This window comes from Bacillus rossius, chromosome 3 (assembly GCF_032445375.1).
Source record: "Bacillus rossius redtenbacheri isolate Brsri chromosome 3, Brsri_v3, whole genome shotgun sequence".
NCBI classification, from domain to species: domain Eukaryota; kingdom Metazoa; phylum Arthropoda; class Insecta; order Phasmatodea; family Bacillidae; genus Bacillus; species Bacillus rossius.
In genome coordinates, this window is record NC_086332.1 from 98,176,266 (window position 1) to 98,203,743 (window position 27,478).

The 27,478-nt window shown below is 37.4% G+C and overlaps 1 protein-coding gene across 5 annotated transcripts in view; it reads left to right on the forward strand.

Annotated features, from left to right (window-relative positions):
* Positions 1 to 27,478, forward strand: part of LOC134531070 (uncharacterized) — a 300,682-nt gene that overhangs the window by 258,721 nt on the left and 14,483 nt on the right. Inside the window, exon 1 of one of the 5 annotated variants that reach the window (XM_063366598.1) lies at positions 336 to 791. The exons of the other annotated variants lie outside the window; for them this stretch is intronic. The gene's annotated coding sequence lies outside the window, so the exon portion shown is untranslated. Of the gene's footprint in view, positions 1 to 335; positions 792 to 27,478 lie in introns of those variants that run through there. 5 annotated transcript variants of the gene reach the window in all.

Consider the following 27,478-nt stretch of genomic DNA (forward strand, 5'->3'; position numbering starts at 1 on the left):
TACTCTCATCGCCCCAAAGAAGTTTCACTTTCGAAAATCAAGTTAGCCAACATTTTCATTCGAAAATTAAACGATTCCTGTTTAGATTGTTAAGTTGCCGATAAATTCCGCACAGTACGCTGATTTCCAAATAAAATGAGAGCGTTAGTTGCAGCATTGAGTTGCGACTCTTCATATCCCTTGCCTTGTGTGAAGAGCGCCGCTGCGAGGCGGCTTCTTGAACGCTGCGTGCCTGCACGTGTGCGTCGCAGGAAGGAAGTGCGCGCCATGACGTCACCGCCAAGGAAGAAGGAGGGGGCCGGGGAGTCACGGAGTCAGTCATCGCCTCGCCACCGCCACCTTGCTGTTAGTCACTGAAGGCCCGCGCGCGAGGCAACATGGTCGCGGTGGCTGCGAGCGTACGACGGAAAAAAACATTGCTTTGAACAGTTTGTGAAAATCGCGTGGTTTAGAGCCACGGGTGTTCAAGCGTTGTGCGACTAAAAAAGGTTTCTTACCTTTTTTTAAATATGTATTTGACACACCGACATAATTAAAATTCATCGAGAAAAAACCATGTGAATATGAAAGTTAATTTAAACTTTTAACATAAAACGTTAGCCATCATATCCAACGCAATTTAAATCAAGATGCTACTGTATAAACGATAGTGTATTGTTTCACAATATTTGGGTATAGTTACCTTTTTTTACGTTGTAAGTGCTCCGAAATTCAATTATTGAAGTGCTAGTGCTAGTCAAGAACAGCGTAAGTGTTTCGAACTTTGAATTTTTGCAGCCCAGGATAGCTCGGTAAGTGTCTAACCAAAGCCGACACGGCGTTTTCTTTTTCTCTCCTTGAACTTTTGCATTGTGTTGTTGGGCGGTAGCGACTTTCGACAGTTGTGGAACTTCGCTACACGTGCATTTACACGTTCTTTTCCCCGACAGAAGTTTAGTCGTTACTAACTAATATTCTGCTTAAGTTTTTTATTGGTATTCTGCTCATGATTCCTATCCATAATCCATTTTGCCCAGAAATCGAGTAAATGGGCTATAAATTACCGAACGTTCCAGTTTCTGAAAGTTTAATAAAAATTAATTAACTGTATAAAATTAATTATATAAAATATTTTAGTATTCAATATGTTTTTATTAACAAATTATATGCGAAAACAAAATTAAATGTCGATGCTACATTCGTATCTAATCTTTAGAATTTTTCACGCAATGATCGATAATATGGTTTCAAAAAATGTTTCCTTATTATATAAATTAAAAGTTAATTTTTTTTTTAATAATTCTATTGATTCTGCATTAAACACCTTCGAATAATATTATACATTAATTGCCTTACATTTATAAATGTTTGATCAAATTTATTTTCACCATTCATCTATTAAACATAAATCTCAGAATGATCCTGAGTTTCTCCCGCGCGCGCAGAGGGAGAAAACAACACACGTAGTTCCAAATTCCTCGATAGAGAGCACTAGCTGTAAGGTTGAACTATGGTTAGATTAGGGGGGTGGTGGTGGAGGAGTAGGAGGAAAGAAGCAAAGAAGGCACTTATCTCCTTATCGCCCAGTGGGGTGTCATGTTCTTCAAAGAGATTGGTAAGGGGGTTGGGGGGAGCCAGCCAACTGCCTGCCTTGGAGAGCAGTAAGATTTCCGCTCGAATTTCTCTGTCAATTCTCCCCAGACTTCTTCGACCGCTCGACCCTCAGCGCGTAAGAGGATAAATATTACTATTTTCGATACATTTCATTTCTAAACCCGTAAGTAACCTTTATGCGATCCAGCAGAATTATAATAAATATTAATTTTGTGCATACATATGTAAACAAATATAAAGAACACTTCACATATACGATAAACATATTGTACGTTTTACCGCAGTGGGTTTGTGACGAAACACTCATATTTGGTCTCTTCTGAAAGTTACGCAAGTAGATGTATTTGGTTCGTTCTGGGACAGGGGAGGGGGGAGGGGGATTCGGGGATTATGTCACTTCCTTCGACCATGCACGCACGAAAAAGTATCCCGTTACGTTCATCACCCATGTTGGATTACGTCACTTCCGCCGGCCATACACGCACGAAAAAGTGTCCCGTTATGTTCATCAGCCATGCACGCACGAAAAAGTGTCCCGTTACGTTCATCAGCCATGCACGCACGAAAAAGTATCCCGTTACGTTCATCACCCATGTTGGATTACGTCACTTCCGCCGGCCATACACGCACGAAAAAGTGTCCCGTTATGTTCATCAGCCATGTACGCACGAAAAAATGTATCGTTACGTAACGAACGAACGGAGGAGGACGGACAGACCAGCTCGCCAGGACGTCTCGCTCTGAAAAGTATTAGGCGGTAATAAACAGCCAGGAGGTAACGAATATAAGCCTACTTCTACACGTGTTATGAACGCCGGATACATACGGCCAGGCAACCGTGTGTTTTGGCGCGCTCTACTTCCACGACGCGCAACGGCACCGGCAAGTTTTTATTACTACCTCCTCTCAAGTTCTGATCTCCTAATACTTCACAGCAGAGAAGCGCTGTTGGTCGGAGCCTGTAGGTACTTCCTTCGCACACCTAACCTAACCTAACCTAACCTAACCTAAACTAACCTCACCTAACCTAATCCATATGCTAATCTATGCTAACCTAACCTAACCTAACCTAACCTAAACTAAACTAAACTAACCTCACCTAACCTTATCCATATCCTAATCTATGCTAACCTAGCCTAACCTAACCTAACCTAACCTAACCTAAACTAACCTAACCTAACCTAATCCATATGCTAATCTATGCTATGCTAACCTAACCTAACCTAACCTAACCTAACCTAAACTAAACTAAAATAAACTAAACTAAACTAAACTAAACCTAACCTAACCTAACCTAACCTAACCTAACCTAACCTAACCTAACCTAATCCATATGCTAATCTATGCTAACCTAACCTAACCTAACCTAACCTAATCCATATGCTAATCTATGCTAACCTAACCTAAACTAAACTAAACTAACCTAACCTAATCCATATGCTAATCTTTGCTAACCTAACCTAACCTAAACTAAACTAAACTAAACCTAACCTAACCTAACCTAACCTAACCTACCCAAACCTAACCTAACCTAACCTAACCTAACCTAATCCATATGCTAATCTATGCTAACCTAACCTAACCTAACCTAACCTAATACATATGCTAATCTATGCTAACCTAACCTAACCTAACCTAACCTAATCCATATGCTAATCTATGCTAACCTAACCTAATCCATGCCAATCTATGCTAATCCATGTCAATCTATGCCAATCCGTATGCCAATCTATGCAAATCCGTATGCCAATCTATGCTAATTTATATGTTAATCCATGCTAATCCATTTGCCATTTTGTATTTCTAGTAATTTCCACCAACTTCGAATCGTGACGTCACCGTTGCACTTTTCGTCACGGCCGCCATCTTGGATTCGAATTTTTTTTTCGAACTTAAACTTTTCGAAATTTGATGTAAACATCAGCCGCCATCTTTTGCCTTCCTTAATACATACCTAAGACGTCACATTTGAAATTAAAATTATTATACAGCCACCATCTTTAATTCCAGCACAGACTACCAGATGGCGCTAAATTCAAAAATTAGTTGCCATAGGCGAAGCCATCTTGGTCCTCAAGTTGGTTGGTAGATGTCGCTAGTATCGCGCGCCAAATTCAAAAATTAGTTGCCAGAGTCGCCGCCATCTTTAATTCTTAAAGTTACTGCCGGAGCGCGCCACCGTCGCCATCTTTAATTCTTAAATTTACTGCCGGATGTCGCCAAGTCGGTAGCCTGTATTCACCAAGTTCTCTGTTGCCGCCATCTTTAATTCATAAAGTCGCTACCAGATGGCGCCACTGTCGGCCATCTTTAGTTCAAGGCATTGTCGCCGGATGATGACAAGTTTGAATTTAAAAAACCTACAAGTGTTATGCAATGTGTAACCAGTCGAGACAAGTCGAGATAAGTTTGGAACATGAAGCCATATTCTAAACTACGTTTAATATATATATGTATGCATTTATATGTTTAGGTTTGATAGAGTAATGCAAGGGAATGGCTTTTCATTTATATTTGCGACAAACAAACCATCCATCCGATTACATTATTCCAAGTAACCATATTGGATGATGACATCACCGTTGCAATTTCCGTTACGGCCGACATCTTTAAATATATTATCCGAGTTTAATGAAAATTTTTTTTTAAAATTTATAAAAAAAAAAAAACTTTTACGACACTGAGCTCGGAGTCCTCGGTTCGAATCTGGTGAGGGCAAAAAAAATGGCGACCGATCCTTCCCTCGTGGTGGCTGCAGGCAGACTGACTCCCACCACTTTTTTTTCAAAGTATATATAATGTCATCTAGTATGATGCCATGTCCGCCATCTTGTCTTCGATGCTGGAAGCCATCATCATTGTATCGTCAGCGAGAGTACGCTGGCGCCATGTTAGTTTAGTTCTTATCCACTAGAGTGCAGTAATCATTTATTACTGTGACACCAGACATCTTGAAATTTGGCCGCCATCTAGAAAAACCGTAATTATTTAGTTAGGAATTCAGGAAAAAATCCAAAATTCATCAAAATAATCACTCATTAACTTACATATTGATTCGATCCGCTCCAGTCCTTGGTTCGATACTATATCGATGCAATAAAGTTTAATTTTATGAAAAAAAAATAATAATTTCAAGAAACCATGTTCAACATTCTTAAAGAGAAATAAATCCTCTACTACCATCATCCTATCAGACATCAAGACCAACATCTTTGGAATATTCGTAATAATTAACCTAGAAATTCAGGAAAAAGTTAAAAATTCATTAAATAAATTTGCAAACAATATACTGATTAATTAGGTCGACTAAGGTCCTTGGCACGATCCTGGACGAAGCTAAAATATAATTTAATTTAAATACCAGAAAAGTGTAAGGTTCGAGAAATAAAACACCACAAAGTCTTTTACAAACATAATATTTATTACACAATTTCTATCCTACTACAGGATTTCTTGCGAAAGCCAGCAATCTTATAAACATTTAGCCCTGCATAGACATGCAACGACTACTTCTTAGCTCCAACAGCTCCAAATGCTCCAACAGCTCCAACAGCTCCAAATGATCCAACTGCCTTTTCTTTCAACAGCTCCAATGATATTGGGCTACAATGGTACGAGTCTAAGAGACTACGATGCTACAAGGCTACGAGTTTAAAAGGATCTAGCTGGTTCCGAGTTAAACATGACTGTGAGACTGCATGACTAAAAGACCGCATTGCTACGAAACTACATGTCTATGAAGCTACATGGATACAAGTCTACTCGGCTCCAACACGCAATCTACACACAGTACACACAGGAAACTGAACGTACACACAGTACACACAGGAAACGGAACGTACACACAGTACACACAGGAAACGGAACGTACACAAAGTACACACAGGAAACAAAAAGTACACACAGTACACTCAGGAAACGGAACGTACACAAAATACACACAGGAAACAGAACGTACACACAGTACACACAGGAAACTGAACGTACACACAGTACAAACAGGAATCGGAACGTACACACAGTACACACAGGAAATGGAACGTATACACAGTACACACAGGAAACGGAACGTACACACAGTACACACAGGAAAAGGAACGTACACACAGTACACACAGGAAATGGAACGTATACACAGTACACACAGGAAACGGAACGTACACACAGTACACACAGGAAACGGAACGTACACAAAGTACACACAGGAAACAAAACGTACACACAGTACACACAGGAAACGGAACGTACACAAAGTACACACAGGAAACAGAACGTACACACAGTACACACAGGAAACTGAACGTACACACAGTACAAACAGGAAACGGAACGTACACACAGTACACACAGGAAATTGAACGTATACACAGTACACACAGGAAACGGAACGTACACACAGTACACACAGGAAACGGAACGTACACACAGTACACACAGGAATCGGAACGTACACACAGTACACATAGGAAACGGAACGTACACACAGTACACACAGGAAACGGAACGTACATACATTATACACAGGAAACGGAACGTACACACAGTACACACAGGAAACGGAACGTACACACAGTACACACAGGAAACGGAACGTACACACAGTACACACAGGAAACGGAATGATCATACATACAGTAGCGGAAACACACAGGCTTAGTTGGAAATCGGAATACAAGAAATAAAAATATTAAATTTTTACTTTCAATATTTAATTACTTCTCAACATTACCCAAATACAAGTAAAAGAAGCCATTATTGTATGTAGCCAGCTCTCCTCAGTTCTTTGATTATGAAGGATATTTCTTTGATGCACGAATAGTTTCCTGCACAAAGCGAGCCATGTAGAAGTCTTAGCCGGTCAACCAATATGTTTGGATCTATCCATGACGTGTAATCAATCTCTTCTACCACCATCTTACTTGCTTGTTTATTATAAATTCTTTTATAATCACAATCGTCCCAGTGATCATAATAAGCATTATCAGATTTATTTATTATAACACGACGTTTCCATCGTTTCGGTCTCAGGACATCGCCACATTCTTCGATCTTGTCAGCTCTAGGTGCTTCATCACAGTCTATGCCTTTGTCAACAGCATCAGAGTCACTGTAACAATCACTGTAGAAGACATCCTCTTCACCCAGATTACCGTATGAATTCGCTATCGATGATGTCGAAGTGTCTTCATCGTCTTCATGCTTCCTTTCTAGGAGTCCATCATTTTTACAAAGAATGGAGGATCTACTGAATATAGGCTTGAATGTATTCTCACTTTTCACGGTGTTGATACTTACATTAGTTTCAGTCTTCCCGAAGCCATTAGCATCCTTCAATTTATGTTCTTCCTCACGATCGGGTGAGCTAATACCATCACGCTCAGGACAAGGAAAATTATTGTCGTAATGCAGATCACTCTTCTTTAGTCTAGTGGATTATTCGGTGTCCTCTATGCCGTAAGTAGTCTTTACTTTACATGTTCTACCATGTCTTTTTAAGCTGTCAATTCGTGTTAACAACCTGCTACAACGATTACAGCTTAACATGTTGCGTAGTGGGTTTCTAGCACAATCATTCTTCTCATGACGTCTAGCATTCCTTCTCATGACAAAATCCTTGCCACAGTATCTACAGTGGCTTCCTTCCGATTCAGCTGCAGATAACAAACCATGATCCATGGTAGCTTCTGTGACTAATGTTAGATACAAACTGTCAGTTTTCTCCAATTGGAACCATTTCTTAAATAGAATTTTTTAAATATTTCATCAGCGGGAGTTAATTTATCTAATGCAAAGCAAATTGATGCAAGTAGTTCTGGCTGTCATCAAAAGATGTCGCCACGTGTTGCTTGCAGGTAAATAATATCTATTTCATTAATGCGGGATGCGGAATGCTCACTATCGATCGCAAAGGAAGGTTAGTTTCGCTAGACTCCAAGGAGAAGGAAGTTCGACCTTCCTGTTAGTGCTTCTTAGATTTCTCATAGATTATTATTATTCGACTGAGAAATGATTTTTTTAAATATCCACCTGATAAAAATATTACAAGTGATGATTCAGTGGCAGAAGTTCACTAATTAAATGCAACCTTGAATAAAAATTACATGCCTCATTAAGTAAAAAAATCCTTCATGCAGAGATCAATTCCTCATCAGTAACCAGAAGCACTCGGAGAAAACCATCAGATGTCTAGTCAGGAATAATCAAAAGCACCCCGAGAAAACCATCAAAATATCGTCAAGTATAATCAGGAGCACACGGAGAAAACCACAATAATATTGTCAAGAATAATCGGAATCACACGGAGAAAACTATCAAAATATTGACAATAATAATCAGGAGCACACTAAGAAAACCACCATAATATTGACAAGAACGAACAGGAGCACCCGGAGAAAACTACCATAATATTGACAAGAATAATAAGGAGCACACGGAGAAATACACCATAATATTGTCAAGAATAAACGGGAGCACACTGAGAAAACCACCATAATATTGACAAGGATAATCGGAAGCACACGGAGAAAACCGCCACAAGTTTTGTTTGATATCATAAAATTACAACGAAAAAATATTAAAAAATTAAAAATATAAACGAATAAAATTCAAAATCTGATTCTGCTAGCTTGTGAACTTCTCTTTGATGTGCAAAGTTAGAGTTCTAGTACAAGCCAGAATCAGATTTTGAATTTTATTCGTTTATATTTTTAATTTTTTAATATTTTTTTTGTTGTAATTTTATGATATCAAACAAAACTTGTGGCGGTTTTCTCCGTGTGCTTCCGATTATCCTTGTCAATATTATGGTGGTTTTCTCAGTGTGCTCCCGTTTATTCTTGACAATATTATGGTGGATTTCTCCGTGTGCTCCTTATTATTCTTGTCAATATTATGGTAGTTTTCTCCGGGTGCTCCTGTTCGTTCTTGTCAATATTATGGTGGTTTTCTTAGTGTGCTCCTGATTATTATTGTTAATATTTTGATAGTTTTCTCCGTGTGCTTCCGATTATTCTTGACAATATTATTGTGGTTTTCTCCGTGTGCTCCTGATTATACTTGACGATATTTTGATGGTTTTCTCGGGGTGCTTTTGATTATTCCTGACTAGACATCTGATGTTTTTCTCCGAGTGCTTCTGGTTACTGATGAGGAATTGATCTCTGCATGAAGGATTTTTTTATTTAATGAGGCATGTAATTTTTATTCAAGGTTGCATTTAATTAGTGAACTTCTGCCACTGAATCATCACTTGTAATATTTTTATCAGGTGGATATTTAAAAAAATCATTTCTCAGTCGAATAATAATAATCTATGAGAAATCTAAGAAGCACTAACAGGAAGGTCGAACTTCCTTCTCCTTGGAGTCTAGCGAAACTAACCTTCCTTTGCGATCGATAGTGAGCATTCCGCATCCCGCATTAATGAAATAGATATTATTTACCTGCAAGCAACACGTAGCGACATCTTTTGATGACAGCCAGAACTACTTGCATCAATTTGCTTTGCATTAGATAACTTAACTCTCGCTGATGAAATATTTAAAAAATTCTATTTAAGAAATGGTTCCAATTGGAGAAAACTGACAGTTTGTATCTAACATTAGTCACAGAAGCTACCATGGATCATGGTTTGTTATCTGCAGCTGAATCGGAAGGAAGCCACTGTAGATACTGTGGCAAGGATTTTGTCATGAGAAGGAATGCTAGACGTCATGAGAAGAATGATTGTGCTAGAAACCCACTACGCAACATGTTAAGCTGTAATCGTTGTAGCAGGTTGTTAACACGAATTGACAGCTTAAAAAGACATGGTAGAACATGTAAAGTCAAGACTACTTACGGCATAGAGGACACCGATGAATCCACTAGACTAAAGAAGAGTGATCTGCATTACGACAATAATTTTCCTTGTCCTGAGCGTGATGGTATTAGCTCACCCGATCGTGAGGAAGAACATAAATTGAAGGATGCTAATGGCTTCGGGAAGACTGAAACTAATGTAAGTATCAACACCGTGAAAATTGAGAATACATTCAAGCCTATATTCAGTAGATCCTCCATTCTTTGTAAAAATGATGGACTCCTAGAAAGGAAGCATGAAGACGATGAAGACACTTCGACATCATCGATAGCGAATTCATACGGTAATCTGGGTGAAGAGGATGTCTTCTACAGTGATTGTTACAGTGACTCTGATGCTGTTGACAAAGGCATAGACTGTGATGAAGCACCTAGAGCTGACAAGATCGAAGAATGTGGCGATGTCCTGAGACCGAAACGATGGAAACGTCGTGTTATAATAAATAAATCTGATCATGCTTATTATGATCACTGGACGATTGTGATTATAAAAGAATTTATAATAAACAAGCAAGTAAGATGGTGGTAGAAGAGATTGATTACACGTCATGGATAGATCCAAACATATTGGTTGACCGGCTAAGACTTCTACATGGCTCGCTTTGTGCAGGAAACTATTCGTGCATCAAAGAAATATCCTTCATAATCAAAGAACTGAGGAGAGCTGGCTACATACAATAATGGCTTCTTTTACTTGTATTTGGGTAATGTTGAGAAGTAATTAAATATTGAAAGTAAAAATTTAATATTTTTATTTCTTGTATTCCGATTTCCAACTAAGCCTGTGTGTTTCCGCTACTGTATGTATGATCATTCCGTTTCCTGTGTGTACTGTGTGTACGTTCCGTTTCCTGTGTGTACTGTGTGTACGTTCCGTTTCCTGTGTGTACTGTGTGTACGTTCCGTTTCCTGTGTATAATGTATGTACGTTCCGTTTCCTGTGTGTACTGTGTGTACGTTCCGTTTCCTATGTGTACTGTGTGTACGTTCCGATTCCTGTGTGTACTGTGTGTACGTTCCGTTTCCTGTGTGTACTGTGTGTACGTTCCGTTTCCTGTGTGTACTGTGTATACGTTCCATTTCCTGTGTGTACTGTGTGTACGTTCCGTTTCCTGTTTGTACTGTGTGTACGTTCAGTTTCCTGTGTGTACTGTGTGTACGTTCTGTTTCCTGTGTGTACTTTGTGTACGTTCCGTTTCCTGTGTGTACTGTGTGTACGTTTTGTTTCCTGTGTGTACTTTGTGTACGTTCCGTTTCCTGTGTGTACTGTGTGTACGTTCCGTTTCCTGTGTGTACTGTGTATACGTTCCATTTCCTGTGTGTACTGTGTGTACGTTCCTTTTCCTGTGTGTACTGTGTGTACGTTCCGTTTCCTGTGTGTACTGTGTATACGTTCCATTTCCTGTGTGTACTGTGTGTACGTTCCGATTCCTGTTTGTACTGTGTGTACGTTCAGTTTCCTGTGTGTACTGTGTGTACGTTCTGTTTCCTGTGTGTATTTTGTGTACGTTCCGTTTCCTGAGTGTACTGTGTGTACGTTTTGTTTCCTGTGTGTACTTTGTGTACGTTCCGTTTCCTGTGTGTACTGTGTGTACGTTCCGTTTCCTGTGTGTACTGTGTGTACGTTCAGTTTCCTGTGTGTACTGTGTGTAGATTGCGTGTTGGAGCCGAGTAGACTTGTATCCATGTAGCTTCATAGACATGTAGTTTCGTAGCAATGCGGTCTTTTAGTCATGCAGTCTCACAGTCATGTTTAACTCGGAACCAGCTAGATCCTTTTAAACTCGTAGCCTTGTAGCATCGTAGTCTCTTAGACTCGTACCATTGTAGCCCAATATCATTGGAGCTGTTGAAAGAAAAGGCAGTTGGATCATTTGGAGCTGTTGGAGCTGTTGGAGCATTTGGAGCTGTTGGAGCTAAGAAGTAGTCGTTGCATGTCTATGCAGGGCTAAATGTTTATAAGATTGCTGGCTTTCGCAAGAAATCCTGTAGTAGGATAGAAATTGTGTAATAAATATTATGTTTGTAAAAGACTTTGTGGTGTTTTATTTCTCGAACCTTACACTTTTCTGGTATTTAAATTAAATTATATTTTAGCTTCGTCCAGGATCGTGCCAAGGACCTTAGTCGACCTAATTAATCAGTATATTGTTTGCAAATTTATTTAATGAATTTTTAACTTTTTCCTGAATTTCTAGGTTAATTATTACGAATATTCCAAAGATGTTGGTCTTGATGTCTGATAGGATGATGGTAGTAGAGGATTTATTTCTCTTTAAGAATGTTGAACATGGTTTCTTGAAATTATTATTTTTTTTTCATAAAATTAAACTTTATTGCATCGATATAGTATCGAACCAAGGACTGGAGCGGATCGAATCAATATGTAAGTTAATGAGTGATTATTTTGATGAATTTTGGATTTTTTCCTGAATTCCTAACTAAATAATTACGGTTTTTCTAGATGGCGGCCAAATTTCAAGATGTCTGGTGTCACAGTAATAAATGATTACTGCACTCTAGTGGATAAGAACTAAACTAACATGGCGCCAGCGTACTCTCGCTGACGATACAATGATGATGGCTTCCAGCATCGAAGACAAGATGGCGGACATGGCATCATACTAGATGACATTATATATACTTTGAAAAAAAAGTGGTGGGAGTCAGTCTGCCTGCAGCCACCACGAGGGAAGGATCGGTCGCCATTTTTTTTGCCCCCACCAGATTCGAACCGAGGACTCCGAGCTCAGTGTCGTAAAAGTTTTTTTTTTTTATAAATTTTAAAAAATTTTTTTCATTAAACTCGGATAATATATTTAAAGATGTCGGCCGTAACGGAAATTGCAACGGTGATGTCATCATCCAATATGGTTACTTGGAATAATGTAATCGGATGGATGGTTTGTTTGTCGCAAATATAAATGAAAAGCCATTCCCTTGCATTACTCTATCAAACCTAAACATATAAATGCATACATATATATATTAAACGTAGTTTAGAATATGGCTTCATGTTCCAAACTTATCTCGACTTGTCTCGACTGGTTACACATTGCATAACACTTGTAGGTTTTTTAAATTCAAACTTGTCATCATCCGGCGACAATGCCTTGAACTAAAGATGGCCGACAGTGGCGCCATCTGGTAGCGACTTTATGAATTAAAGATGGCGGCAACAGAGAACTTGGTGAATACAGGCTACCGACTTGGCGACATCCGGCAGTAAATTTAAGAATTAAAGATGGCGACGGTGGCGCGCTCCGGCAGTAACTTTAAGAATTAAAGATGGCGGCGACTCTGGCAACTAATTTTTGAATTTGGCGCGCGATACTAGCGACATCTACCAACCAACTTGAGGACCAAGATGGCTTCGCCTATGGCAACTAATTTTTGAATTTAGCGCCATCTGGTAGTCTGTGCTGGAATTAAAGATGGTGGCTGTATAATAATTTTAATTTCAAATGTGACGTCTTAGGTATGTATTAAGGAAGGCAAAAGATGGCGGCTGATGTTTACATCAAATTTCGAAAAGTTGAAGTTCGAAAAAAAAATTCGAATCCAAGATGGCGGCCGTGACGAAAAGTGCAACGGTGACGTCACGATTCGAAGTTGGTGGAAATTACTAGAAATACAAAATGGCAAATGGATTAGCATGGATTAACATATAAATTAGCATAGATTGGCATACGGATTAGCATAGATTGGCATACAGGTTAGCATAGATTGGTATACGAATTAGCATAGATTGGCATACGGATTGGCATAGATTGACATGGATTAGCATAGATTGGCATGGATTAGGTTAGGTTAGCATAGATTAGCATATGGATTAGGTTAGGTTAGGTTAGGTTAGCATAGATTAGCATATGGATTAGGTTAGGTTAGGTTAGGTTTGGGTAGGTTAGGTTAGGTTAGGTTAGGTTAGGTTTAGTTTAGTTTAGTTTAGTTTAGTTTAGGTTAGGTTAGGTTAGCAAAGATTAGCATATGGATTAGGTTAGGTTAGTTTAGTTTAGTTTAGTTTAGTTTAGGTTAGGTTAGCATAGATTAGCATATGGATTAGGTTAGGTTAGGTTAGGTTAGGTTAGCATAGATTAGCATATGGATTAGGTTAGGTTAGGTTAGGTTTAATTTAGTTTAGTTTAGTTTATTTTAGTTTAGTTTAGGTTAGGTTAGGTTAGGTTAGGTTAGCATAGCATAGATTAGCATATGGATTAGGTTAGGTTAGTTTAGGTTAGGTTAGGTTAGGTTAGGTTAGGCTAGGTTAGCATAGATTAGCATATGGATTAGGTTAGGTGAGGTTAGTTTAGTTTAGTTTAGGTTAGGTTAGGTTAGGTTAGGTTAGGTTAGCATAGATTAGCATATGGATTAGGTTAGGTGAGGTTAGTTTAGGTTAGGTTAGGTTAGGTTAGGTTAGGTTAGGTGTGCGAAGGAAGTACCTACAGGCTCCGACCAACAGCGCTTCTCTGCTGTGAAGTATTAGGAGATCAGAACTTGAGAGGAGGTAGTAATAAAAACTTGCCGGTGCCGTTGCGCGTCGTGGAAGTAGAGCGCGCCAAAACACATGGTTGCCTGGCCGTATGTATCCGGCGTTCATAACACGTGTAGAAGTAGGCTTATATTCGTTACCTCCTGGCTGTTTATTACCGCCTAATACTTTTCAGAGCGAGACGTCCTGGCGAGCTGGTCTGTCCGTCCTCCTCCGTTCGTTCGTTACGTAACGGGACATTTTTTCGTGCGTACATGGCTGATGAACATAACGGGACACTTTTTCGTGCGTGTATGGCCGGCGGAAGTGACGTAATCCAACATGGGTGATGAACGTAACGGGATACTTTTTCGTGCGTGCATGGCTGATGAACGTAACGGGACACTTTTTCGTGCGTGCATGGCTGATGAACATAACGGGACACTTTTTCGTGCGTGTATGGCCGGCGGAAGTGACGTAATCCAACATGGGTGATGAACGTAACGGGATACTTTTTCGTGCGTGCATGGTCGAAGGAAGTGACATAATCCCCGAATCCCCCTCCCCCCTCTCCCGTCCCAGAACGAACCAAATACATCTACTTACGCAGTATCAAGTTTTTAGTTATTTATTATAACATATTCGACTAGTTTGACATGCTTATACTAAATATGCTAATCCATGAGAAGACAAACTCTCGTGCACAGCTGACCACTACAATCAGGGAGGTTGGCCAATAATGCAGTTTTCCTTCCCGTAAAAAGAATGTTTTGTTATATACTGTACGATAAAGGTTTTGCGCTTCTAGAGGTTTTCTTGCTTTACTCATTTTGCCACAGATATATGATTGAACATCTAATTACGCGACTTTCTGTTGTAAAGCGGTATTTCTTGATATATGATTAAAATTTATAGTTTTCTGTACGACGATATAAAAGATTACCTTTTTATACAATCAATTTATATTTGTAGCTGAATATATGTCCACGAAATATTGCAACTTATTGCACTAATTTTAGTTGTTTGAATGTATTATGCATGTAAGTATGTATACACGAGGATAGCGCTTAAGCATTTTTTGGTTTACTTTTTTAGCCGACCAGCAGCTTGTGGCTTTCGATGATCCCTTGTGTGATGTTTGAAATATATGTCATTAGTTGCTCAATGACCGTGGCATTCGTCAAAATTTGTTCTTTTAAAAATACGTAATTAAAATTTACAAAATATACTAAGTATTGTGTAGTAACTTATTATTGCAACATAAATATTGGCGGTCGCGTCTGACGAAATGGAGAGCGCCTTCATGCTATCCCTACAGGTGACGTCAACCATCACCGGTAGTTCTCCTTGTAGGTATTTATGTACTGCAGTTCGGACAGGCACGAAATAACATATGTTGTAACTAATAATTAACATTTCTATAATTAAAATTTAAATCTGAACAGGTCACAGACCTTTACCACGAACCGCCTTCGCTACCCAGTAAGAAGTGTCGGAATGAAAATATGTAGGGAGTAGGGTAATTGTCATAGGTAACAAAATAATATTTCAGAGGTGGCTAGATAAAGTGATACGCGAAGAGCAGTAATTCCTCCTCCCCCCCCTCCTCATCCAGCAAAGCTAAAAAACAATCGACACGTCACCACATGGAAAACACTGCTTCAGATCTGGACCTGGATCATTTAAGTAGGAAAAAAGGCGTGCATAAATTCCGATCACTGATGTTATATACGGAAGAAAAAAAATTTAAAATTACTTATCTGAACTTCGACCAGAGTCTACGTGATTAGGAGCGAGTAATACTAGTACAATAAATATAAGTCATTGATGTAGTTTTATAGTAATTTATACTCACGTTTTAGAAATTGTAATTACTGCATGCCAAATTTACATTTTAAAATTGCATAATAAAGATAAATTAAGAAACAGTAAAAATAAGTAGCTAAGCTTAGTATATAATTAAACGTCTTCGGACAAATGGAAATAAAACAATTTGAGGACAAATTATTTATTTAAATAACAATGTATAAAACATGTATGTAGAAAAATAATTACACATTCATTGCAAATTAATAAAAAAAATTTTTCCTTAGATATACAAGTATCATTACATTACATTTTCGGCAACTGATAACACATAATTATGCTATGGGCTCTGTCATTTTAACTTTTTAATCAAGAATACATAAGGGCATAAAGGTATGAGGCACAGAACATAACGAATATTAATTGATTTACACTAAAATCTACCCTGATGACATAGAATACAAATACCAATACAATACTAATTTGAACAAACTATTTTGGAGGTAAATATAATTTTATTAAAAATGACTCTGAAATTGAAGTAGGCTAATAGCATTACAACATGAGTACTACAGTTTAGTTCCTCTGAGCCCAAGCTTTAGGCTGAGGGTTGAGAATGGGATCAATTACCGATTGCTCTGTCACGGCGACCATTTTTGGTGTCAAAATTCCTCAAAAATGACTCAAAATTCCTTTTAAAAAATTCCTAATTCGAGGGAAAATTTCCCGTTTGAGAAAAATTTCCCGTTTTAGTCCTCAAAAATGTCAACGGCTTGAAAATTCCTAAAAGCTGCTTAAAGTTCTTAGTGTCAAGCCGCTCTAAGCCACCGAGGTCATGACCTTGACAATTAGGATGACATCACCGCCATTTTGAATTACGCCGTAACTGTTGCAATTATCAGTACGCCTGCCATATTGAAAATCCGTATTTTTTATGCTAGAAATTCGGGAAAAACTTACAAATTTATATAAAAATTTAATTAATAAAATTTTAATAAAAATATTTTAAACACCGTTGCACATACCGTTATTGCTGCCATCATGGATTATAGAAATGTTGCATGTTTCGTTACATCCGCCATATTGGATGCGTATAACGTCATCGTTGCAATTTTCGTTATGCCCACCATCTTGGATTATAGAACATTGCAATTATCGTTACGGCCGCCATATTGAAAAACCGTAATTCATATCCAAAAAAGTGAATTGTTTTATAAAAATTAATTAATATTGAAATAAAATCACTAAGCCATCATGGATTATGACATCACTACTGCCACCTTGAAAATTAGTAATTATTATCAGATTTTAATAAGAAAAGTTTTAAAATTTATAAAAAAATAACTTATCAAATTTTTATAAATTATTATTTAAAAAACGCACCTACATCATGGAGCTCGGAGTCCTCGGTTCGAACCCGGTGAGGGCAAAACTATATTACTGCTAACATGTTTATTTAGGCCGATGTGAATTCAAGTATGCAGTTATGTGCTTGCAATCATGCGTAGTTCACTTGCCCTTGACGTATCCGGACGGGTTCAATGTTTGACCTCTTCACATGGTACTATCCAGTCAAAAAGGATGTTTACATTATATTTTTGCACACAATTTTTATTGAGAAAAACGTTAAGTTGAAAATAGTCATTTATAACACTTATTTGCTGTTCCGCGATTTACAACAATTTAATTTATTATTTTACCTATGTTTTGTAGTAACGATCGGTAGGCTGATTATGTGCATGTTTGTTGAAACTTTCTTGTGAACGTGTACAAGTTAATGTTCTCATTAAATTTATAATAAAAACTGTTTATGTTTTTAAGAATTCTTAAATTTGTAATATCAATTATAACATACAAAAGTTTTTTTAAAATGGTGACGTATTTTCAAATGGATGTACGTGAGAAGTATACAGATTTGTTTACTTGCGTACTTGTACAGCATACTTGATTTCCAGTTAGGCAGCCTTTGTGATGTCTCTTTCAGGGACAAGTTCGTATAGTATTATATACTTCAGGCGAATAAGGACACGGCCTTACATTCTTCAATTTATCTAGAAGAAATATTTGAATTTAATAGACTTTGAAATTGATTTTTGTAACACGGAAGGCTATCATAAAGTTTAAATCCACTGCATAAACACTTGCCAAGGCAGCATTTTTTGTGGTTCTCTGCATGTGTGTTTTGTGGTTGTTTCTGGTTCGATAATAAAGTGTTTTTTTTTTTTTTTTTTTTCATATTTAGATATATAAAATGTTTTCAAAGATAAAAATACAAGGAACAGGATGAATCTTAACGATTTTAATAGTTCTCTGTAGTTACTCTGAGGTGGTTTATTCATTTTAATCCTTACTGTTATTTTTTTGTTAAAATTGGATTTGTTTATAAATCTAAAATTAATGCCGCAACTAATAAAGTGATTAAAAGAAGAAAAAAATGCTGTTTGTATGTAATTGTTGACATGATTTTGCTAGCCTTTCAATCATTGAAATAAATGTAATCTTTTTTTTTCTATTTATGTAGATTTCGGAGAAAGACTTCCTATTGTAGTAGTTACGACTGTGCGACTTCCGAAAATTTTTTACAAAATTTTTCGTCACATGGTTCAGTGTCCCCAAAATCATCGTCACACTGACGTAATTTTGCACAAAACATTCCAAACGAATACAAAAAAAATTGGGTAATCTCGGTCGAGTTTGTTATGGCAAAAATCCGACCAAAGGGACAGAAATGGGGAAGGTTTATTTTGTTTAATAGGACAATTGCTATAACCCCCGCATCCGTATGAAGAGCTATTATATATCTCGTTAAATTTATACCAAAAACCTTTTGTCAAAATAACTGCAAGGTTAAATTAAGTAAAATGGCTTAGAGGACAAAAAAATTCTTAACTTCCTTAGTAGGCACGCCATCAAATCAGTTTAAATAGTTTGTAAACGTTAGATGTTATCCAAAAACGGTTTGTTTAACAATTTTTGATCAGTCTAACTGATGTTGCCAGGAGTTCAAAAGATTGGGGTTGAAATACAAACAAAAATTATAATATTCTTGCCATATAAAATATAAAATACATTATTATTTTCTGCAAACTTAATAAATATTATCTACCACTTTCGTCTGAAAGAAAACCATATACGATCAACCAACATTGTAAGGGATTGAAAAAGAAAGCAGTGACTAAAGAACAGAACATTTCTTAACTACCTTACTAAATTCACTACCAAATCTGATAAAATTTATTGTAAATCTTCTAAATAGTATCTAAAACGTTCTCTGAAACAAAGTTTCTTACATTTAAGATTTTTTTTTTTTTTTTTAGAGTTATGTTGGAGTCATCCGCAAAGCTAATGAGATACTTATTTTTACTGATTATTCCGCCGCATTCACGTATTCATTAGGACAGGACAATACTTCCTTGGGAAACCCCGATAGTTGTTTGGATATCAGAATTAACATTGTGGACCTAATCATTCAGGTTGAGCTGAATGGGTACTAAGTATACGCTTCATGTCTTTAAGATAATACTATAATAATTTGTGTATTTTTATACTTTTCCCAGTTAAATTTAATTATTTTTACTCAACATTATATCTTGATTAATCGTGTCAAATTTCTGGTGTCAAATTTCTTAGATGCTTTGCAAAAAATTCATAGTGATTTATCATCAATTGCCTTATATAAAAAAAATTAGTAAAAGCTGTTTCGGTGCTTCTAGCTGTTGTAAATGTGATAGTATTTTATTATTTTGAAACATATAATTTTAACACAGTGTTTAAATATTTGTGTAAAACTAGACGTAACTGCTATCAGAAGTTAATTTTATATATTGGATTTATTGTCTTTCTTATGCAGAGAAATATACCGTAAAATTTCAATTCGCATTGAACCTGGAGTGAAGTGAGGAATCTAGATTGAAATTTTACTTAAAACACTTTGTTGTGGACTGAAGTTGGAGTGAAGTGAGATAATCCACTCCACTTGTTGAGGTGGACTGGACTGAAGAATCCGGATTGAGATTTTACTTTAAACACGGATTGCAGTGAAAAGAAAACACGCACGAGCAAGCCGCCGCCATATTGAATTGTTTGTTATTGGTTTCGTTGCATTACAGGCATAATTTGTGAAAATGGCAAAAAAAAAAAAAAAAAAACGATTAGAGGTATGTGTGGACAGAGATGGAAGTAGAGTTATTGTTGGACGTAATGATCGCACCACAACATTTTCAGTCCATGTTGACTCCAACTTCGATCTTGTTTACATTTCAATCTGGATTGTGATATTTACCATAAACGCATTTCGTCAGTCTATGTTCCTTACACATTCACTCAGAGTTCACTCCACTCCAGGTTCAATCCGGATTGAAATTTTACCCTAAACGAGGTAATAGTTATTGCAGTTTGGAGATACTATGTAAAGATTCCAGTAGTAAAATATGAGTTTATTAAATGAAATAAAGAAACTTATACACTATTACAAAACCAACCAACTATACAATAATAAAATTATAAAAATTAAAAATTTCTTCAGTACACATAAATCACAGATTTAAAATTGCCAAAATTACAATAACATTTAAAATATTGCGTGACCTGATATTCACAGAGTGGACCATGGAGCGAAAGAGGACGCGTGTTGCTGTCAAAAGTAAAATAAAGAGAAAAAAAACATTACTACGGTTTTGAAACCAAATAATTCAAATGTGTTAGCAAACACTGCACGTTTGTAAGCGTAAACTGCTATCATAGTTTTGCTAGTACAAATTTCAGATTCCTAACCACATCATTTCCGTTCTCATGTATAATATATTTTGAAAGTATATTATATATTAGGTCACGTTTGGTTCACGCAAGAGGACTATTAATATAAAATAATAAATTTTGCCACGTTAGAGAATAAATTGTTTACAATTAAAGTTTTACATAGTACCGTCAAATCATATCTGTGAAATATTAGGAAAAAAATATAGTTCAAAATAAATGGAAGAGTTTTCGTAGATTCGCTTCTTTCTATCTCCAAAATACAACGACTTACTTTCACCGTCACCAGTTTTGTAGTCGGTAGCAGAGACAATATAGTACAATGTTATTTCGTCCAGAATTGCTCTGCGATAGTTGGGACATCTAGCAGGCAAACACTAAACACATCGTGGAATACTGTGCCTGATGTCTAGCGGCGTAATGCTGAACTCATACATCATTCGTTCGTTGGTTCAGCTACACGCGTCGGTTAAATATTAAACTCAAGTAATTTAAATTCTGTACGGTCTGTAAACATTTAAGCAACTTAGAAATATTCAGGATACTTCATTTACATTGTGTGCAAAGCAAAAGCCTTGTACAGTTTTTATAAATACCTAATAATTAGTTTTAAAATTTTCTTAATAAAATTTTTATAAAAAACAATTAAATTTTTTTTTCTATCATTTTAAAAATTCAAAGCTTTCTTTTACAAAACTATGTCTATTACGTTTGTTTACCTACAATGATATTCATGGGAGAAATAATTTCCCTGGTGGCTGCAAAACTATGGATCTTAGCCCGTTGGTTTCTTCCGTCTTCTGCGTTTGGTATCATAATTGATTTAAAGTTCAGTTATAGAAGTGTGAAAATCAAAGATGTAAATGGTGAAAAAACTTAATATGCGTTCATTTGTATTTGTCATTCAAACAGATCCGCAACTTAGTTATTGTTTTTCATAGTGAAGTAATGATTTGTCACAGATGTTTTACTTTAAATACGCGAACTAACAAACACCATACTTTTTTAATTGAAAGCTGTACTTGTAAAAAATATATATATACTTTTTTGTAATTTTACACAAAATCTATGTGGCAGCAGAGACTCCACCGAAGTTACTGTAATTTTACACATACACGTGTTGGTGTATAAATAACCAACACTCATGTAGGTGTACAATTACAATTGCTGTGGTTTGATTAATATGCCATTGCTGTTGGTGTATTTTTACTCTGTGTCAGACACGTAATTTCTTGTTTGTAACTCGGGTGACAAGGCATACTAGGACTTTGGGGACTGAGCAGATGTTAGCTCTATCCGCCGGCTCTTTCCGGTCAACAGCCTAAGTCATTCTACGCAACTACGGCAATTCCCAAACTAGTTTTTATATTTTTACAACAAAATGTGCAAACGCAACGATAGAGCAGTTACATGGCGACATTCATACATGTGTTTATTATCAAATAAAAAATAAATTAGCGGGCAAACTATCGTACAGGTTGTGTCAAGAGCCCTGACGGCCTCCAATGTGTTGTTTTCATGGAGTATATCACAAACTTTATTTTTTTTCGGCCACTTTGGTACTCGGTTGGAAATTTGTGTAGTTGCGTGGAATGACTTAGGCTGTTGTTGTACCAAGCTCTCTGTCCCGAGCGGCCGGATTGAGCCGGTGGATAGAGATAATTTATGCTCAGTCTATCGGGTGTGTAGAATGCTCCTACATGTAATGTGGTTTGGGGGTCTTCTCGCGGGAAATTTAAAAACCAGCATTAATTTTTTAGTTTTTTAAAATCTTTTTGAGACTATGTTCTTCACAAATAACAAAATAATTAACATTCTATATTTACCTTAAAAGATTAATTGTTGATTAATTTAATTAATGTCCAAATCAATTGTAAAGGAGATATAATTTAAACACAACTCAAGAGTATGCCTATTTTTAATTAATTGATTGTCCTGCCGGACCTTTTATCATGTAAGTTTGTAAATTATTGTTATTTTTACTTAGAAATGGGGTGGCTAAATACGATTGGACCATTCTAGTGTGGCTACTGCCACCCCTTGTCACCCCGGATGTACGCCTATGCTCTGTGTTATATAAATTTACAATTGCGTGCATTTGTAAATTTCTGTCAGTTAATTTTATTGTATTATTTACTAAACCTAACACTTGAACATTTAAACTTGCACTACTTTCAAAAGGATTAAAATTTTTGTAGATTATATCTGTTACTAAACTATGTATATGTTGGATAAAATTAAATTTTATCACATTTTAATGATCAAGTTATAATATACTCAGTGATCTAGCGGAGTATCGAACCCATAACCTTCTAATTATAATCTCAAGACCATTTTTCACAACAACAATCATGAAAAAATGGAAATATGACTTTCGTAACATAATGTAAAGTAAATGGGGCTTCGTCATGATAAATTGTAAAATAATTTGTGTTCTGCTGTTCCTTTGTCGTAAATTTACTGCGAAAAATTGTATGCACCTTTACAATGACGTGTGTATACACAACTAGTGTACTAACAAAATAATACGTTAATAGTTAATTTAACATATATGTATGTTTAATTATACAAATACATCTAAATGTGATTGTACAGTCTGGAACACAATAACGTACGGTGCATAATTCCTAGATGCAGCATCAGGTGAGAATAGGAATTTCGACATTGCAATGTCAACCTGATGCATTCAGATGCATTTGGCTCAGAATGCAGTTGAATTTTTTCACCACAAACGATGGTCGCCAGCCTCCTGGCATGCTTCTGGATAAGGTCTAGGCATGAATCTCTGCAAAATAAGACTCTCAGGTGTTGCAGAAAGATAGGAAGATAAACGCTGCAGAGCTAACGAACACCTTGACGCAAAACTTGGACTTCTAGTAACGTAACGCACGTCGATCCTAAGGCTAGTGTCAACGTAAACAATCTACCATACCTGAGCCAGGCTCACCTGCTCTCAGACCTCTGCTACACACATTACTTTATCTTAAAACGTTCCTGACATTTACTGAAATCATAACACGTTTTCCTTGTATGTGTGTGCGTGTGTGTGTTCATGTGTCGTACACGTACACAAGCTTGACGCAGGTCATAACTGAACATGAAATGAACAGTGTCTTTGTTACGATCCGTCGTCATGCCGGCACTCATCAATGATAGTGACGTCAGACATGCCCTTTGCTTGAGGCAGCAAGTATGAACGTCTGATGTGTTCTCTGTATGCTGTAATGTGAAGCGATGCTTGAAACACAATGTTATGTGATGTTGCACAAACATTATGAAACCTCTGTCATCTTGGTGAAAACCGTAATCACTTCTCTTATTCTGTGACCATAGCAACCAAACTATTCTAAATAAGGGAAAAGGTGGTAGCCCCGGCCATGTCTATGATGTGTGCTTACTGTATTTCTGCAATAACCTTAGAGTACGAGGCAAGTCCTTTGCATGCCTTGACACATGTTCTCAGGACAGATCTACATGAGAGTAGATTAACCAGGCACACCCAGTCGGTGGCCAGCCACATCCAATTGGTTGTCTAGGAACATCAGGAATGTTGGACAGACACATCATTCGTTTGGTCAGGCTAATATGAACAGCTGTTGGCAAGGTATGCCCAGTCGGTGGCCAGACACGCCTATTCAGTATACAGGAATCTACATCCAATAGGTAGCAAGACACATCCAGTTGGTAGCTAGGCATGTCTATTCAGTAGCCAGGTATGTCATCTGTGGCCAGGAACATTCAGTTTGTGGCCGAAATATCCAGTTATCAGATAGGCATGTGCAGTCCTGTTGTTGGCTAGACACATCAGGTTGTTGGCAAGGTTAGTCCAGTCGGTGGTCAGGCACATCTATTCAGTGACCAGGAATGCACATACAGTAGATTGCAAGATGCATCCAGTTGGTAGCTAGGCACATATTCGATGGTCATACATATCCAGTAGGTGGTAAGGTGCATCCCGTCGGTGGCCAGGAATGTCTATTCTGGCCAGGCATGTATTTAGAAGCAAGACACATTCATTTTGTTGGCTAGACATTTGATGACAGTTGATGGTTAGACACTGCCAGTTTGTGGTTATACTAACACGATCTGTTGGTGGCCAGGCATTTCCATTTAGTGGCCAGGCACATAATTGCCGGCCAGGCACATACAGTCGATGGTTAGGTACTTCCAGCATGTGGTCAGACTATAACGATCTATTGGAGACCTGGCATGTCTATTCAGTGGTCAGGAACACACGTCCAGTAGGTGGCAAGATTCTTCCAGTCGGTGACCAGACACATACGGTGAGATGATCAGACTCATTAGTCGGTCTGTCAGGTTAACACTTCAAGTTGGTTGAAGGTACATCCAGTCTGTGGCTAGGCACATCTATTCAATAGCTAGGATCGCACTTCCATTAGGTGGCAAGCCACATCCAGTTGGTGTTCACATATGTCTTCAGTGGCCAGGCACATAATCGGTGACTCGACAAGTCTTATGTAAGCTATGCATATCAGTCGGTTGGTCAGGCTTATACACCCAGTGTGTGACAAGGCATGTCAAGTCGGTGGCCAGACATGTGTAATCAGTGTCAGGAACGCAAGTCCAGTAGGTGGCCAGACCACATACAGTTTGTAGGTGCATCTAGTAGGTGGTCAGTCACATCCAGTAGAAGTATCAAAATGTGTTTTTAGTCAATACTCGGCGAATATTTTAAATAGGTCATGGTCAGTGTCATACATATAGAATAAAGCATATCCGAACTACGAGTCCAATCATGTCCTTAGTACAGACTTGCCGATACACATTCGTCAAAAAGATGACCATAAAAAAAGAAACCACATTTGTAAACACAATAAAAAAAGGAGGCACATTTAGAATCACACTCGATAAAAAGGAAGCAATTCGGAACCACAATTAAAAAAGGAGAAGCACATTCAAAAAAAGGAAGCAAAATCAATGAAAAATAAGCACATTTGGAAGCCTATTCAAGAAAAAGAATACACATTTGTACTTGGTACGATACGATGTCGTCATAGGGATACTGTCTCAACGCAGGGATATTGTCTGGCCTCAGGGATACGATCCCACAGCAGGGTACGATCTCATCAGTAGGATACATAAATACAGGCTTGAATATGTAGTACATTTAAACTAAAAAATGTACATTTTCACGAACATTACACTCAGTAGGATGCGATCGTCAATTTATGGTAGGTTGCAATGACTCCAACTGTCTTTTACTCCAACTGTATTCGACTCCAACTGTCTTTAGCCTTAACAGTCTTTAGTTTCAGAATTTTTTGGCTCCATATGTCATTGGTTCCAAACTTCTTGGCTTCAACAGTCTTTGGCTCCAACAGTCATATGCTCTTAAAGTCATAAGCTCCAAAAGTCATTGGCTCCAAAAGTTATTGGGTCCAAAAGTCATTGGCTCCAGCAGTCTTTGGCTCGAATAGTCTTTGGCTCCAAACGTCATTGGCTGCAAAAGTCATCGGCTCCAGCAGTTTTAGGCCTAACTACTCCAGAAACATTTGGCTACGAAGCTAATAGATTACAAGGCTATGAGGTAACAGGTCTATGAGATTAAGTCTACGGGGCTCCAACTAGCTACGAGACTACAAGGCTACAAGTCAACGTGGCTATGAGTCTACAAGATGGCAACTCGATACATTAGCTCCATTTAGCAGAGAGAGTTAATTCATTTCATGTAAATAACTTGTTGCAAGTAGTCCCGATTCTTGCTAAAGTTGATGAAAAATGCTTTGTTGTACATGCAGTCGCTCTTTCAAGTGGGTCGCGGGATGCTCACTCACGATTAAAAGAGGAGGCTTTGGTAGACATCAAGGAGAATAATGTTTGTCTGCATGTTAGCGTTTCTCAAATGTTTCAAGACATAGTAATCGCGCGAGTTGAATGTTTTTTTTTTGCCTGAAATGCACCAAGTGCTGTTTTGGTAAGATAAATTCACTAACTAAACTAAATACTCAATAAAATAGCTTGTCTAAGTAAGAAAAAATTTTCATGCAGGGATTTTTTTCTCAGGTTTAACCAAAAGTACTCGGAGAATATTAGCAGAAGTCTCGCTAGGAATTACCAGAAGATCTTCGACAAACCAACAAAATATTGACAGGAATAATCAGGAGTACATAGAGTAAACCAACAACATGTTGGTAGGAATAATCAGGAACTTACAGAGAAAACTAAATAACGTTTTCCTAAATTGAGGTCACTAAATCGCACATGCATATATATATAATTGAACAAATAACAATAAAACGCAAAATTAAAAATATAAAACTGTTTCTGCCAACTTGTGCCAGTTGACGTCACAAATTCAAGTTGGCGCAGGGACACATGCTCTACGAACCAGAACCAGCGCCAGAACATACCAAAGTATACTACTACTCACGTGTTTTATATCAGCTCACCTGGAATCTTCTAAAATAACAAACTGGCTGCCGTTACTTACAAAATGTGTGTATAAAAGAATGCCCCATTTTAAATGGTACATAAAGAATGTCCCATTTTAAATGGTACATTATAACAGTTTAATTTAGACTATTTAAAACAAATTGTACATTAAATTGAAGGTAAACTACCGTAATTTTTCTATATAATTTTCAATATGTGCACCTTTATTTATACGGCAAACATTCACTCTAAAGTCCAATTCTTCTCACAGTTTGGTTAACAAGACCGGAGTAATGAAAGCAATAGCCTCTTAAATTCTGTCTCAAATCTGGAAAAACATTAAGTTGCTGCGGAACGCAGACAAGATATTTTATAAAGCCCTAAGACAACAAAAAAACCTCATGGCGTTATGTCAGGTGAACATGGAGGCCAGCGGAAAAAAAAAAAAAACCTCTGTCGTCTCGACCAATACCACCAATCCAACGGTCAGGGACTTCCACGTTCAACCACTCTCGCGCAAAGAGATTCCAGTGGAGAAGGGGCTCCATCCTGCTGCCAAATAAAGTTTACAGGTTCACCCTTTACTAATTGGGGGATGAGCCA